We start from the raw sequence: 13,748 nt of genomic DNA on the forward strand, positions 1-13,748 counted from the left end.
AGTGTTATTCCTTGTTTTGCTTTTATAGCAGTTGAGGTTTAAAAAAGTTGAGGAGAATGGACATATCCTCCAACTTCTGAGTGTGGAGAAAAATAGATGGCCCTTTATCTTTTTTAGTCTAGAGCCTTCACGTTATGATGCCCCTGTTGTACCCACAAACGTGAAGCTTCTGCTGTTCCCCAAGCTGCAAAAATTACTCTGAAATGCCAGCTCCCTTCTATTCTCTGAAGAGCTGTCAGTTAACTTGCTATTGACTAGCGGATTTTTGCCGAAACTAATGCCTGTGGCTGGTGATTTGTATTTTCGCTGGCCAAAAATCAGTTCTGTTGCCTCACTTACACTTTGCAGGTTATTACATTCAATAGTTACACCTGACACACCTGTGAAGTCTTCTCCAGCACCACGAGCTTCATTTTCACTTTCCTTATCATAATCAATCACTAAGGTCTTTTGTCATTTTTGTTGGTCTAATAAGAGAAGCGAAAAGCAAAGGAGAAAAGGAAAGATATAAGCATCTGAATGCAGAGTTCCAAAGAATATCAAGGAGAGATAAGAAAGCCTTCCTCAGTGATGAATGCAAAGAAATAGAGGAAAACAACAGAATGGGAAAGACTAGACATCTCTTCAAGAAAATTAGAGATACCAAGGGAACATTTCATGCAAAGATGGGCTCAATAAAAGACAGAAATGGTATGGACCTAAGAGAAGCAGAAGATATTAAGAAGAGGTGGCAAGAATACACAGAAGAACTATACAAAAAAGATCTTCATGACCAAGATAATCACGATGGTGAGATCACTCACCTATAGCCAGACATCCTGGAATGTGAAGTCAAGTGGGCCTTAGAAAGCATCACTACGAACAAAGCTAGTGGAGGTGATGGCATTCCAGTTGAGCTATTTCAAATCCTGAAAGATGATGCTGTGAAAGTGCTGCACTCAATATGCCAGCAAATGTGGAAAACTCAGCAGTGGCCACAGGACTGGAAAGTGTCAGTTTTCATTCCAATCCCAAAGAAAGGCAATGCCAAAGAATGCTCAAACTACCGCACAATTGCACTCATCTCACACGCTAGTAAAGTAATGCTTAAAATTCTCCAAGCCAGGCTTTAGCAATACGTGAACGTTCAAGCTGGTTTTAGAAAAGGCAGAGGAACCAGAGATCAAATTGCCAACATCCGCTGGATCATGGAAAAAGCAAGAGAGTTCCAGAAAAGCATCTATTTCTGCTTTATTGACTATGCCAAAGCCTTTGACTGTGTGGATCACAATAAACTGTGGAAAATTCTGAAAGAGATGGGGATATCAGACCACGTGACCTGCCTCTTGAGAAACCTCTATGCAGGTCAGGAAGCAACAGTTATAACTGGACATGGAACAACAGACTAGTTCCAAATAGGAAAAGGAGTACATCGAGGGTGTATATTGTCACCCTGCTTATTTAACTTCTATGCAGAGTACATCATGAGAAACGCTGGGCTGGAAGAAGCACAAGCTGGACTCAAGATTGCTGGGAGAAATATCAATAACCTCAGATATGCAGATGACACCACCCTTATGGCAGAAAGTGAAGAGGAACTAAAAAGCCTCTTGAGGAAAGTGAAAGAGGAGAGTGAAAAAGTTGGCTTAAAACTCAACATTCAGAAAACAAAGATATGGCATCTGGTCCCATCACTTCATGGGAAATAGATGGGGAAACAGTATCAGACTTTATTTTTGGGGGCTCCAAAATCACTGCAGATAGTGACTGCAGCCATGAAATTAAAAGACGCTTACTTCTTGGAAGGAAAGTTATGACCAACCTAGATAGCATATTGAAAAGCAGAGACATTACTTTGCCAACAAAGGTCCATCTAGTCAAGGCTATGGTTTTTCCAGTGGTCATGTATGGATGTGAAAGTTGGACTGTGAAAAAGCTGAGCACCAAAGAATTGATGCTTTTGAACTGTGGTGCTGGAGAAGACTCTTGAGAGTCCTTTGGACTGCAAGGAGATCCAACCAGTCCATTCTAAAGGAGATCGGTCCTGGGTGTTCTTTGGAAGGACTGATGCTGAAGCTGAAACTCTAGTACTTTGGCCACCTCATGCAAAGAGTTGACTCATTGGAAAAGACTCTGATGCTGGAAGGGATTGGGGGCAGGAGGAGAAGGGAACGACAGAGAATGAGATGGCTGGATGGCATCACCGACTCAATGGACGTGAGTTTGAGTGAACTCCAGGAGTTGGTGATGGACAGGGAGGCCTGGCGTGCTGCGATTCATGGGGTCGCAAAGAGTCGGACACAACTGAGTGACTGAACTGAACTGAACTGAATATTCATATCTGAATTAGAAGTGTATTCTGAAAAATCATCTTCTGATGCACTAGTATATATGTTGCACAGACAAGAGAGAAAGTATCTGCATAAAATTTACCGGAAAATTCTTATTTACTCAAAATTTCACAATGTGTCATTTTTGAAAATTTTACAGTAATAAACTTGCATTTATAACATACACAAAGTTGGAAGAAAAATCCAACAGAGCAAAATGTGAATGATCATGACAATCATAAGTTGTATAATGACGCCTTGATCAATTTTAAACTCTTAACAACTTCACATGGTAATGTTAATTGTATCACTCTCAAAAAATATATTAATACGTCTCTGGTCAATAATGTTCAGGTAACAAACGATGAATTAATATATCTCTAGTCAACAATGTGTTAAGGACCTTTCTGCCTTTTATCATGCAAAACAAATGGCCTCAAGTATCTATGCAGTGACCAATCAGTAAATGTATGTCCTAGCCCAGTTTCTAACAGGGCTGATAGGATCTATTCTTTGACTTTGAAAAATGAAGAGTGATTTCCTGTCTCATTCTGTAAGGCCAATATCATCTTGATATCCGGACCAGTCAGTGATATCATAAAAAAGAAAAAACTCCAAATCAATATCACTTATCAATATAGTTGTAAAAATCTTCAACAAACACTAGCAAACCAAAATCAGCAGCATATAAAAAGGATTATAATTTGTCCCAGGAATACAGAGTTGGTTGAACAAAGGAAAATCAGTCAATGTAATACACCCAGTTGATAGAATAAAGGGGTAGGGAGAACACATGACCACCTGAATAGATGTAGAAAAAGCATTTGACAAAATTCAACATTCTTTTATGATAAAAATACTCAATAAAGTAGAAGCAGAAGGGAACTTCTGCAACTTGATCAAGGTTTCTATGAGAAACCCACAACTAACATCATACTTATTGAAAGACTAGAAGCTTTTCTTCCTAAGAGGAAATTAGACAAGGATGCCTACTCTAATTGCTTTTATTTAACATTGTACTGGAGGGGTCAAGCCAGAGCAGTTGAGCAGGAAAAAGTAGTAAAAGGCATCCAGATTGGAAATTAAGAAGTAAAACTGTATTTGTAGATATGATTTTGTAGCCACAGGAACCCCAAAAGAATCCACCAAAAATCAAGAGATAAATGAGTTCAGAAATTTTTCAGAATAAAGATAAATATACAAAGTCAGCTTTGTAGTGGCAATGAACAATCTGAATGAAATGAAGAAAACAATTCCAATTACAATGGCACCAAAAAGGGTAAGATTCCTGGGAATAAATTTGACAAAAGAAAGATGCTCAGACTTGTACACTGAAAACTATAAAACATCACTGAAAGACATTAAAGAAGACATAAATGAATGGAAAGACATCCTGTATTCATGATTTGGAAGACCTACTGTTTTGGGTTTGTTTGTTTTTTCTGTGCTTGATGTCTGCTGCAGGTTTTCTCTAGCTGTGGCTACTCTCTGGTTACAGTGCACAGGCATCTAATTGCAATGGATTCCCTTGTGGCAGAGCACGGGCTCCAGGGTGCTCAAATTGTGGCGCACAGGCTTAGTTGCCCTGTGGTATGTGGAGTCTTCTCAGACCAGGGATCAAACCTGTGTCCATTGGCAAGTGGATTTTTAACCACTGGATCACCAGGGAAGTCCTTACTATTATTAAATACAGCAGTATTCCCCCAAAATATTTACAAAATCAGCACAACTCCTATCAAAACTACAGCTGCCCTTTTTTTATAGAAATAAACAAGCAGAACTTAAAATTCACATGGAACTATAACAGTCCCAAATGGCCAAATACAATCTCAAAAAGGAAGAGAACTGGAGGATTCACACTTCCCAATATCAGAACTTACCACAAAGCTACAGTATTTAAGACAGTGTGATACAAGCACATGGATAGACATAAAAATCAATGGAATAGAATTGAGAGTTCAGAAATAAACCAATACATTTATGGTCAATTGATTTTCAACAAGGATGCCAAGACATTCAATAGGAAAAGAACCATCTATTCAACAAATGGTGCTGTAGATTGGTTCAAGGTGGTGGAGCAGAAGGACATGTGCTCATCTCCTCCTGCAAGAGCAGAATCACAACTAGCTGTTGAACAGCCATCTACAGGAGAATGCAGGAACCCACCAAAAATAGATACCCCATGTCCAAAGACAAAGGAGAAGCTGCAACAAGATGGTAAGGAGAGCTGCAGTCACCATAAAATCAAATCCCATACTCGTGGGGTGAGTGACTCACAAACTGGAGGACAGTAATACCAAAGAAGTTCTCCTACTGTTATAAAGGTTCTGAGACCCATGCCAGGCTTCCCAGCCTGGGTATCTGGCAAAGGGACTAGGAATCCTCATAGAAACTGACCTGGAAGGCCAGTGGAATTTGACTATAGAACTTCCACAAAACTGGGGGAAACAGAGACTCCACTCTTGAAGGGTACAAACAAAATCTTGTGTGTGCCAAGACCCAGGGGAAAGGAACGGTCACCTCACAGAAGACTACCTGCTTAGTGCTGGAGGATGTCCTGTGGGTTGGCCATGGCTCACTGCAGGGATGGGGGCACTGGCAGCTGCAGTCCAAGGAGGTGCCCCTTGGCACATGAGCCCTCTTGGAGTTCACCATTAACCCTAGCTTATAGACTCCAGGACTGGGTCACCTCAGTCCAAAAAACTGCCAGGGAGGGAGTGCAGCCTCACCCATCAGCAGACAATCAGATTAAAGTTTTACTGAGCACAGCCCTGCCCACCAGAACAAGACCCAGTTTTTCCCACCTCTCGTCCCTCCCATCAGGAAGCCTATACAAGCCTCTTAACCTCATCCACCAGATGACAGACAGAATAAGGAAAGACTACAATCCCATAGCCACCAAAACGAAAACCACATCACAGAAAGTTAATCAAAATGAAAAGGCAGAGATTATGTCCCAGATGAAGGGACAAGATAAAAGCCCAGAAAAAAACAACTAAATGAAATGGAGGTAGGCAATCTTCTAGAAAAAGAATTCAGAATGATAGTTAGACAATCCACAATCTCAGAAAAAGAATGGAAAAGATCCAAGAAATGTTTACCAAAGACCTACAAGAACTACAGAATAAACAGAGATGAACAATACACTAGAAGGATCAACAGAATAACTGAGCAGAAGAATGGATAAGTGACCTGGAAGACTGAATGGTGGAAATCACAGCCACAAAGCAGAACATAGAGAAAAAAAAATGAAGACAGCCTAAGAGACCTCTGGGACAACATTAAATGCACCAGTGTTAGCATTATAGAAGTCCCAGAAGGAGAAGACGGAGAAGACTCAAGAAAATATTTGAAGAGCTAATAGCTGAAAGCTTCCCTAACATGGAAAAGGAAATAGTCAACCAAGTGCAAGAAGCACAGAGAGTCCCAGGAAGGATAAACCCAAGGAGGAACACACTGAGACACACAGTAATCAAACTGACAAAAATTAAAGACAAAATATTAAAAGCAACAAGGGAAAAACAACAAATAGCATACAAGAGAACTCACATGAGGCTATCAGCTTGTTTCTCAACAGAAACTCTGTGCCAGAAGGGAAGGGCACAGTGTGTTTAAAGTGATGAGAGGGAGGAGCCTACAACCAAGAAGACTCATTCAGATTTGATGGAGAAATCAGAAGCTTAACAGACAAGTGAAAGTTAAGAGAACTCAGCACCATCAAACCAGCTTTTCAACTAATGCTAAAGGAACTTCTCTAGGCAAGAAACACAAGAAAAGGAAAAGACCTACAAAAAACAAAACAGTTAAGAAAATGGTAATAGGATCATACATATTGATAATGACCTTAACTGTAAATGGATTAAACATGCCAACCACAGAACATAGACTTGCTGGATGAATTAAAATATATGCATGTCATAAGCACTTCCAGTTACCACATCACTCTACTTAATCCCCTAAATTGTATGTAATTATTTTATATTGTTAGGTTAGTCATGTTTCCATTATGGCCTGCAACTGTAATTATCTTTTATTTTTGTTTGGATATTGATTGTGAAAACTAATAAACATCTTTTACTGTTGTGATTATGTAACCGTTGTTCACTTAGTACCATTAAATCATGATTGGTCAAAATAAATAATAGAACTCTATATCACCAAAATTACCATATAATAGAAAAACCTGTAATCACTTTTTTAAATCCAGATGCATATTACTTGGAATTTTTTGAAAAATACAAATACCCAGGTATTGTTTTTTTCTCCAAAGCTCTGGATGTGACTCCAATGAATAGCTATCTTTAAAAACAACTGGATTATATGATGATCTTTTACTTTTATCTAGTTTGTTTCATTTCTCTATTTCATATTCAGTATTGCCATTTCATTTAGTTTATGTTTTCCAATTTCTCCTCTGTTCTTTCTTAATATCTAGTATAGTAAGAAAGCTTTTGTGTGTGTGTGTGTGTATATATATATATATAATATATATATTATATAGTATATATAATATATACATTTTAAGAAACTTAGGATCCTATTTTTTTTTTTTTTAGGATCCTATTTTTGCCTAGCTAAAAATTTTATGACATTTTGGTTTCACTTGTTTGACTAAGTATGAGTAGAATGCTAGATTTCTAATTTATATTCACTCAAAACTTTGATATAGTTCCACTTAGTATTACTGCTAAAAGTCTAGAAAGCTTATTATCTTCGTGATTTTTTTTTAATGTGAATGAGGCTTGAAACTTCTAATCCAATTCTGAGAATATAAAAAAATACTATGTTGTAAAAAAAAAACAACAAGAAACTAACATGTGATACAGTATTATTAACTACAGATTTTGTTCAGATTTCACCAAATTTTATGCTCATGTCCATTATCTGTTTTCATACCTTATTTAAAATCCCACATTATATTTAGTTGCATTGAGCAGCTTCAGCTTCATGCAACAAATTCTGATAAATTCTTTTCATTTTTATTCTACTACAAATATTTTTCTAATTTTCCTTGTTATGGCTTCTTAGATACACCCATCATTTAAAAGTGGACATTTACTTTCCGAATAACATGGGATTTTGTTTAAAGTATTTTTAATATTAATTTCTCATTTTGATACTAATTTCTCATTTAAACGTTTTCTTCTCTGCAATCGCCCTCTGTTTTTTTTAGTCTTTTAACTTCATTGAAGCTTTCAATGGCTAAGTCAAAGGTCTCTCTTGGTAAATGTCACATTGCACTTGAAAATATGTGGGTTATTTTCGAGTATCTTTTGATTTTGATTTCTAACATAATTCTACAGTGATAAGAGAACAGACTGTATGATTTCAATACCTTTAGACCATGAAACTTTTGCACCTTGTTATGTGTCTCTGGATATGTTCCAGTGTCTCCTAGTTTATAGTCTATGGGAACTGGAATAGAATTTGTATCCTGTTGTGTGAAAATTATATAAATCTTAATCATATTGAATTGGTTCATAAGGCTTTTCAGGTCTACTACATCCTTCTACTTTTCTGTCTTTTCATTCTATTAATTTTTTAGTGTTTGATATTGAAACTCCAATTAAAATCTTAATTTATCTACTTAAAAAGTAATTATAATATATAGTAGAACTATATGTAACTTTGTGTTTTCCAAGTCTCCTGTAAATGTGTTGCCTTACTCCCATAATTTGAAAAAGTGGGGAGAACAAATGGTCCTGGGATAACTAGATACCCACACACAAAAGAATGAAATTGGTCATCATATATAACTTTGTGCTCAACTTGCTAATATTTACTCATGTGCAGAGTATTTTTCTTTCCTTGGAAATGAAAATAAGTCAAAGGATGTTGACTGGATTATATTGATTTGATTATATTATTCTTACTACAGTCAAATAAAAGTTTTTAAAATAATAACTTAGAAGTCATATTGGGGGTTTTAACTCTACAAGTTTTTGCAAAAGAAAAAAAAGAATGAAATTGGAGCCCTCCTTCACAGCATACACAAAATAACTCAAAAATGAATCAAAGACCTAAATGTAACAACCAAAATAACCAAACTCTTAGAAGTAAACATAAATATCTATCTTCATGGCTTTGGATTAGACAGTGGTTTCTTAGGTATGACACCTAAAGCACAAGCAGTCAAAGAAAAACCTAGATAAATTGAACTTCATCAAAACTTAAAACTTTTGTGCTTCAAAGAACATTATCAAGAAAGTAAAGAGACAAATCACAGGAAGGAAATATTTGCAAATCTTTTATCTGAAAAGTTTGGTATTTAGCATATATAAATAACTTTTACAACTCAATAATAAAAAGCCTACAAAATAAAAAGATCTGGGACTTCCCTGGTGGTTCAGTGGTTAAGAATATAAGTGCTACTGAGGTTCAAGAGGGAGGGGATATATGTATACCTATGGCTGATTCATGTTGACGAATGGCACAAACCAGCACAACATTGTAAAGCAATTATCCTCTGATTAAAATTTTTTTTAATATTAAAAAAAGAATCCACCTGCCAATGCAGAGGATGTGGGTTCAATCCATGGTTCCAGGACGATTCCACATGCTGCAGGGCAACTAAGCCCATGTACCACAACTACAGGAGCCTATGCTTTCTAGGGCCCATGTGCTGCCGCTACTGAAGCTCACACACCTAAAGCCTGTGCTTTGCAACATGAGAAGCCAGCACAATGAGAAGCCTATGCATCCCAACAAAGAGTAGCTCCCACTTGCCATACCTAGGAAAAGCCTATGTTCAGCAACAAAAACCCAGCACAGCCATTCATTTACTCATTAATTAAAAATTAAAAAGATTTGCAAACACTTTATCCCAGTATTTTTATCCTAACAGATCTTTCATAGAACAAAAGTTTTTAAATTTGATGAAGTCCACTTTACCATTTTTTTTTTGGTTGCTTTAGAGATCCTATCATACTTCTGGTGCCTCTGGATGTCCAGTTGCTCCAACACCGTTTGCCGAAAGGCCATCCTTCTGCCATAGAAACTCTTTTGAACCCTTGTCAAAATCAGCTGGCTATCTGATAAAGGATTTGTGTCTAGAATATATAAAAAACTCATACAACTCAAAAAGAAAAAGAAAAATTACCCAACTAAAAAATTGGCAAGAATCTGAAAAGACATTTCTCCAAAGAAGGTGTATGAATGGTCAATAAACACATCGTTAGTCATTAGGGCAATCCAGTTTAAACATAAAGTATCTCTTCATACCATCTAGACTGTATATAAATCAACAAGATATAATAACCTGAAGATACAGAGAGATTGGGGCCCTAATACACTGCTGATGGGAATGTGAAATGGTTTGACCACTTTGGAGAACAGTTTAGTAGTTCCTCAAAAACTTAAACACAGAGTTACCGTATGACCCAGCAATTCTACTCCTAACTGAAAACTCCAAGAGAACTGAAAACTCTAACAGATGCTTGTACACTAATGTTTCGAGCAATATTCACAATACCCAAAAGGTAGAAACAACCCAGGTTGCTGTCAACAGATGACTGGATAAACAAAGGTGGTATATTCAATATAACAGAATACCATTTTGCCGTTAAAATGAGGTGTTGATTCATGCTGCAATATAGATGACCCATGAAGGTATCATTCTAAGTGAAAGGAGGTAGACACAACAGACCACGTGTTGTATGACGCCATTTCGTGATTCCAGTCCATTTTGAAATGACCAGAATAAACAAATACATTAAGCCAGGAAATTAATCAGTGGTTACCAGGGGAAAAGGCAGAATGGATAGTGACTGCTTATTTGTTGTTGTTCAGTTGCTAAGTAATGTTCAACTCTTTGCGACCCCATGAACTGAATGCAGCACACCAGGCTTCCCTGTCCTTCACTATCTCCTGGAGTTTGCTCAAACTCATGTCCATTAAGTTGGTGATGCTCTCCAACTATCTCATTCTCTGTTGCCCCATTCTCCTCATGCTCTCAATCCTTCCCAGCACCAGGGTCTTTTGCAGTGAGTAGGCTGTTCACATCAGGTGGCCAAAAGTACTGGAGTTTCAGCTACATTATCAGTCCTTCCAATGAATATTCAGGGTTGATTTCCTTGAGGATTGACTGGTTTGATCTCCTTGCAGTCTGAGGGAATCTCAAGAGTCTTCTCCAGCACCACAATTTGAAAGCATCAATTCTTTGGTGCTCAACCTTCTCTGTGGTCTAACTCTCACATCTGTACATGACTACTGGAAAAACCATAACTTTGACTAGACGGACCTTTGTCGGCAAAGTGATGTCTCTGCTTTTTAATATGCTGTCTAGGTTTGTCATAGCTTTCCTTCCAAGGAGCAAGCATCTTTTAATTTCAGAGCTGCAGTCACCATCTGCAGTGACTTTGGAGCCCCCAAAAATAAAGCCTCTCACTATTTACATTTTTTCCTATCTATTTGCTATGAAGTGATGGGACCGGATGACATGATCTTATTTTTTGAATGTTGAATTTTAAGCCAGCTTTTTCACTCTCCTCTTTCACCGTCATCAAGAGGCTCTTTAGTTCCTCTTCACTTTTTGCCTTTGGAGTGGCATCATCTGTATATCTGAGATTGTTGATATTTCTCCCGGTAATCTTGACTCCAGCTTATAAGTCATCCAACCCAGCATTTCACATGATGTACTCTGCATATAAGTTAAATAAGTGAGGTGACAATACACAGTCTTGATGTACTCCTTTCCCAATTTTGAAACAGTCTGTTGTTCCATGTCTGGTTCTAAATGTTGCTTCTTGAGCTGCATACAAGTTTCTCAGGAGACAGGGATGGTGGTCTGGTATTCTCATCTCTTTAAGAAATTTCCACAGTTTGTTGTGATCTGCACAGTCAAAGGCTTTAGAATAGTCAATGAAACAGGAGTAGATGTTTTTCTGGAATTCCCTTGCTTTCTCTGTGACCCAGCAAATGTTGGCAATTTGATCTGTGGTTCATCTGCCTTTTCTAAATCCAGCTGATACATCTGGAAGTTTTTAGTTCATGTACTGCTGAAGCCTCGCTTGAAGGATTTTGAGCATAACATTGCTAGCATGTATGAGTGTGTTAGTCGCTCAGTTGTGTCCAACTCTTTGTGACTCCATGAACTGTAGTCCCAAGTTCCTCTGTCCATGGAGATCTCCAGGCAAGAATACTGGAGTGGGTAGCCATTTCCTTCTCCAGGGGATCTTCCCGACCCAGGTATCCTGCAATGCAGGAAGATTCTTTACCATCTGAGCCACCAGCTAGCATGTGAAATGAGCACAATTGTATAGTAATTTGAACATTCTTTGGCATTGCCCTTCTTTGGGATTGGAATGAAAACTGACCTTTTCCAGTCCTGTGGCCACTGCTGAGTTTTCCAAATTTGCTGACATAGAAATTAGATAGTGGTGATGGTTGCACAACTCTGTGAATATATTTAAAAAAAAAAAAAAAAAAAACACTACTGAATTGCTTCCCTGGTAGCACAGACAGTAAAGAATCTTCCTGCAATGCAGGAGACCCAGGTTCAATCCCTGTGTCAGGAAGATCCCCTAAGGAGGAACTGGTAGCCCACTCCAGTATCTTGCCTGGAGAAGACCACGGACAGAGGAGCCTTATGGGCTACAGTCCATGGGGTTGCAAAGAGTCAGACACGACTGAAGTGACTTAGCATGCACTGAACTGTATGCTTTACAGGGTGAATATTATGGTGTATGAATTATATCTCCATTTTAAAAGACGGAGTGAAAAAAACAGTCTCATTGAAATACTGCAGAATAAAGCTCATTTGCAAAGTACAATCTGTAAATTTGTAAAATTAGTTGGACCCTTGAGGGAACTGCTAAGTAGTCAGATCTAAGCTTTTTTCATCATGACTGCCCTTGGCTTCTGGTCACCTTTAGCACTTAACATGTCAGAGTTTATCTTGTTCTTTTTTTTCAGGTGACTATGGTTTTAGAATTTTTTTAAAAGAACATAATAGCCATTAATAGTAACTCCATTTGAAAAAGCTACAAATCTAATTTTGGATTCTGGGAAAATAACCAAATAAAAATGAATGACTCATCCAACATCTTGCCCTTTGGTAGGATCAGCACTGAATCTCTACAGGACAGAGCCAGCAGTCCTCAATTTTTTTTTTTTTTTTTCAGAAGGTTATGCCAGGAAGAAAGCTGGATGTTAAGGCCAGAGGACCTGTTCACACAGTGTAGGAGGTGGGAACATCATTCCCCCTTTACAGATGGGAAGCTGAAGCCCAAAAGATCATCCCAATACCAAAACTGCTAGTTTCTCATCTTTACTCACAGGTTGTTCTTAACCTTCCTCCAGAAAACAAAAATGGGCTTGAAAATAGTGTTCCCATCACTCAATTTAAGTATGAATAAAAACTGGTATTGGTAGAATGCCTTCCTACCTCCTCAGGCCTGCCCCCAGCCTGAGCTGATGACATGATGCCAGTCTCAGGTGGAGAGAGGGAGAGGCACATAATGTCCTTACCCTGCAGATGAAGGAACAGAGCTTGAGGGGCATCATGATGGCAGAAGTCACACAGCTTGGGTGTCCCAGCCGAGGCCAGCCATCTGTCCTGCTCTCCTCCCTCCTCTCATGCTGTCTCAGCAGTAATCCAAGCTGATAAGGCACTTATCCATTCTCCTCCTCCTGTGAAGATCTTGACTGCTGTATACACAAGGCCCTGAGAGTTCTGTGAAGGGTGATGGAAGACCAACATTCATAGCACTGGCCACAGGGCACAAAGAGCCACGTGTCCTGTCACAAAACCTGAGAATATTGGATTACATATTATAGGTTAAGAAATGGGTGACAGGGAGGCTGGTCAGCAGTCTGGACAAGAAATGGTGATGGCTTAACCAGGATCCCTGGAGATGGACAGGGAAGCAAGCAGGGAGGAGTTCAAGCTTTGGGCAAATGAAAGTGTTTACAGACCTGGATCCTCAGCCAGGCCTGGCACTCACCAACTGCATTGCCTCCAGGCAACATGGTTACTGCTCTGAGTTTCTGTTTCCCCATCTGTAAATTGAGTAAATGGGACGATACTTGGTGTCCCTTGGCCCTGGTAAGTGCTCAAGAAGTAGTGGTTGGAACCCAGCATCTGGGTTTGAATAAGGCTTCTTTCCAAGCAGTTGAGGCTAGCCACCTATCAGAGCAATCCTGGCCCCATCTGCACGTTTTCCCAAGTTTAAATTCAGTGACTCTTGAATCAGTTTTTATATGACAAAGACAGACACTGACAGGACAGTGTCAGAGTGAGGGACCCCAGGAACTACGAGAAGCGTATTACCGAAGGCTGTGCTATGGTTTACAGATTCCACATTATGAAGAGCAGAAAAAGGAGAGCCCCAGCACCTGCCTCAGGATCCAAGCAGTCCTTTCAGGGGCTCTACTACTGAGTAGGTAGAGCATTTCCTACAAAAAGTCAGCTCCTTGGCACAGCACAAAAAATTATGTTCA

General features: G+C 38.8%; 1 protein-coding gene across 1 annotated transcript in view; it reads left to right on the forward strand.

Moving 5' to 3' along the window:
* Positions 1–13,748, forward strand: part of RNF24 (ring finger protein 24) — a 111,805-nt gene that overhangs the window by 90,957 nt on the left and 7,100 nt on the right. The window lies entirely within an intron of this gene.

The sequence above is a fragment of the Bos indicus genome, chromosome 13 (genome assembly GCF_029378745.1).
Source record: "Bos indicus isolate NIAB-ARS_2022 breed Sahiwal x Tharparkar chromosome 13, NIAB-ARS_B.indTharparkar_mat_pri_1.0, whole genome shotgun sequence".
Taxonomy (NCBI): domain Eukaryota; kingdom Metazoa; phylum Chordata; class Mammalia; order Artiodactyla; family Bovidae; genus Bos; species Bos indicus.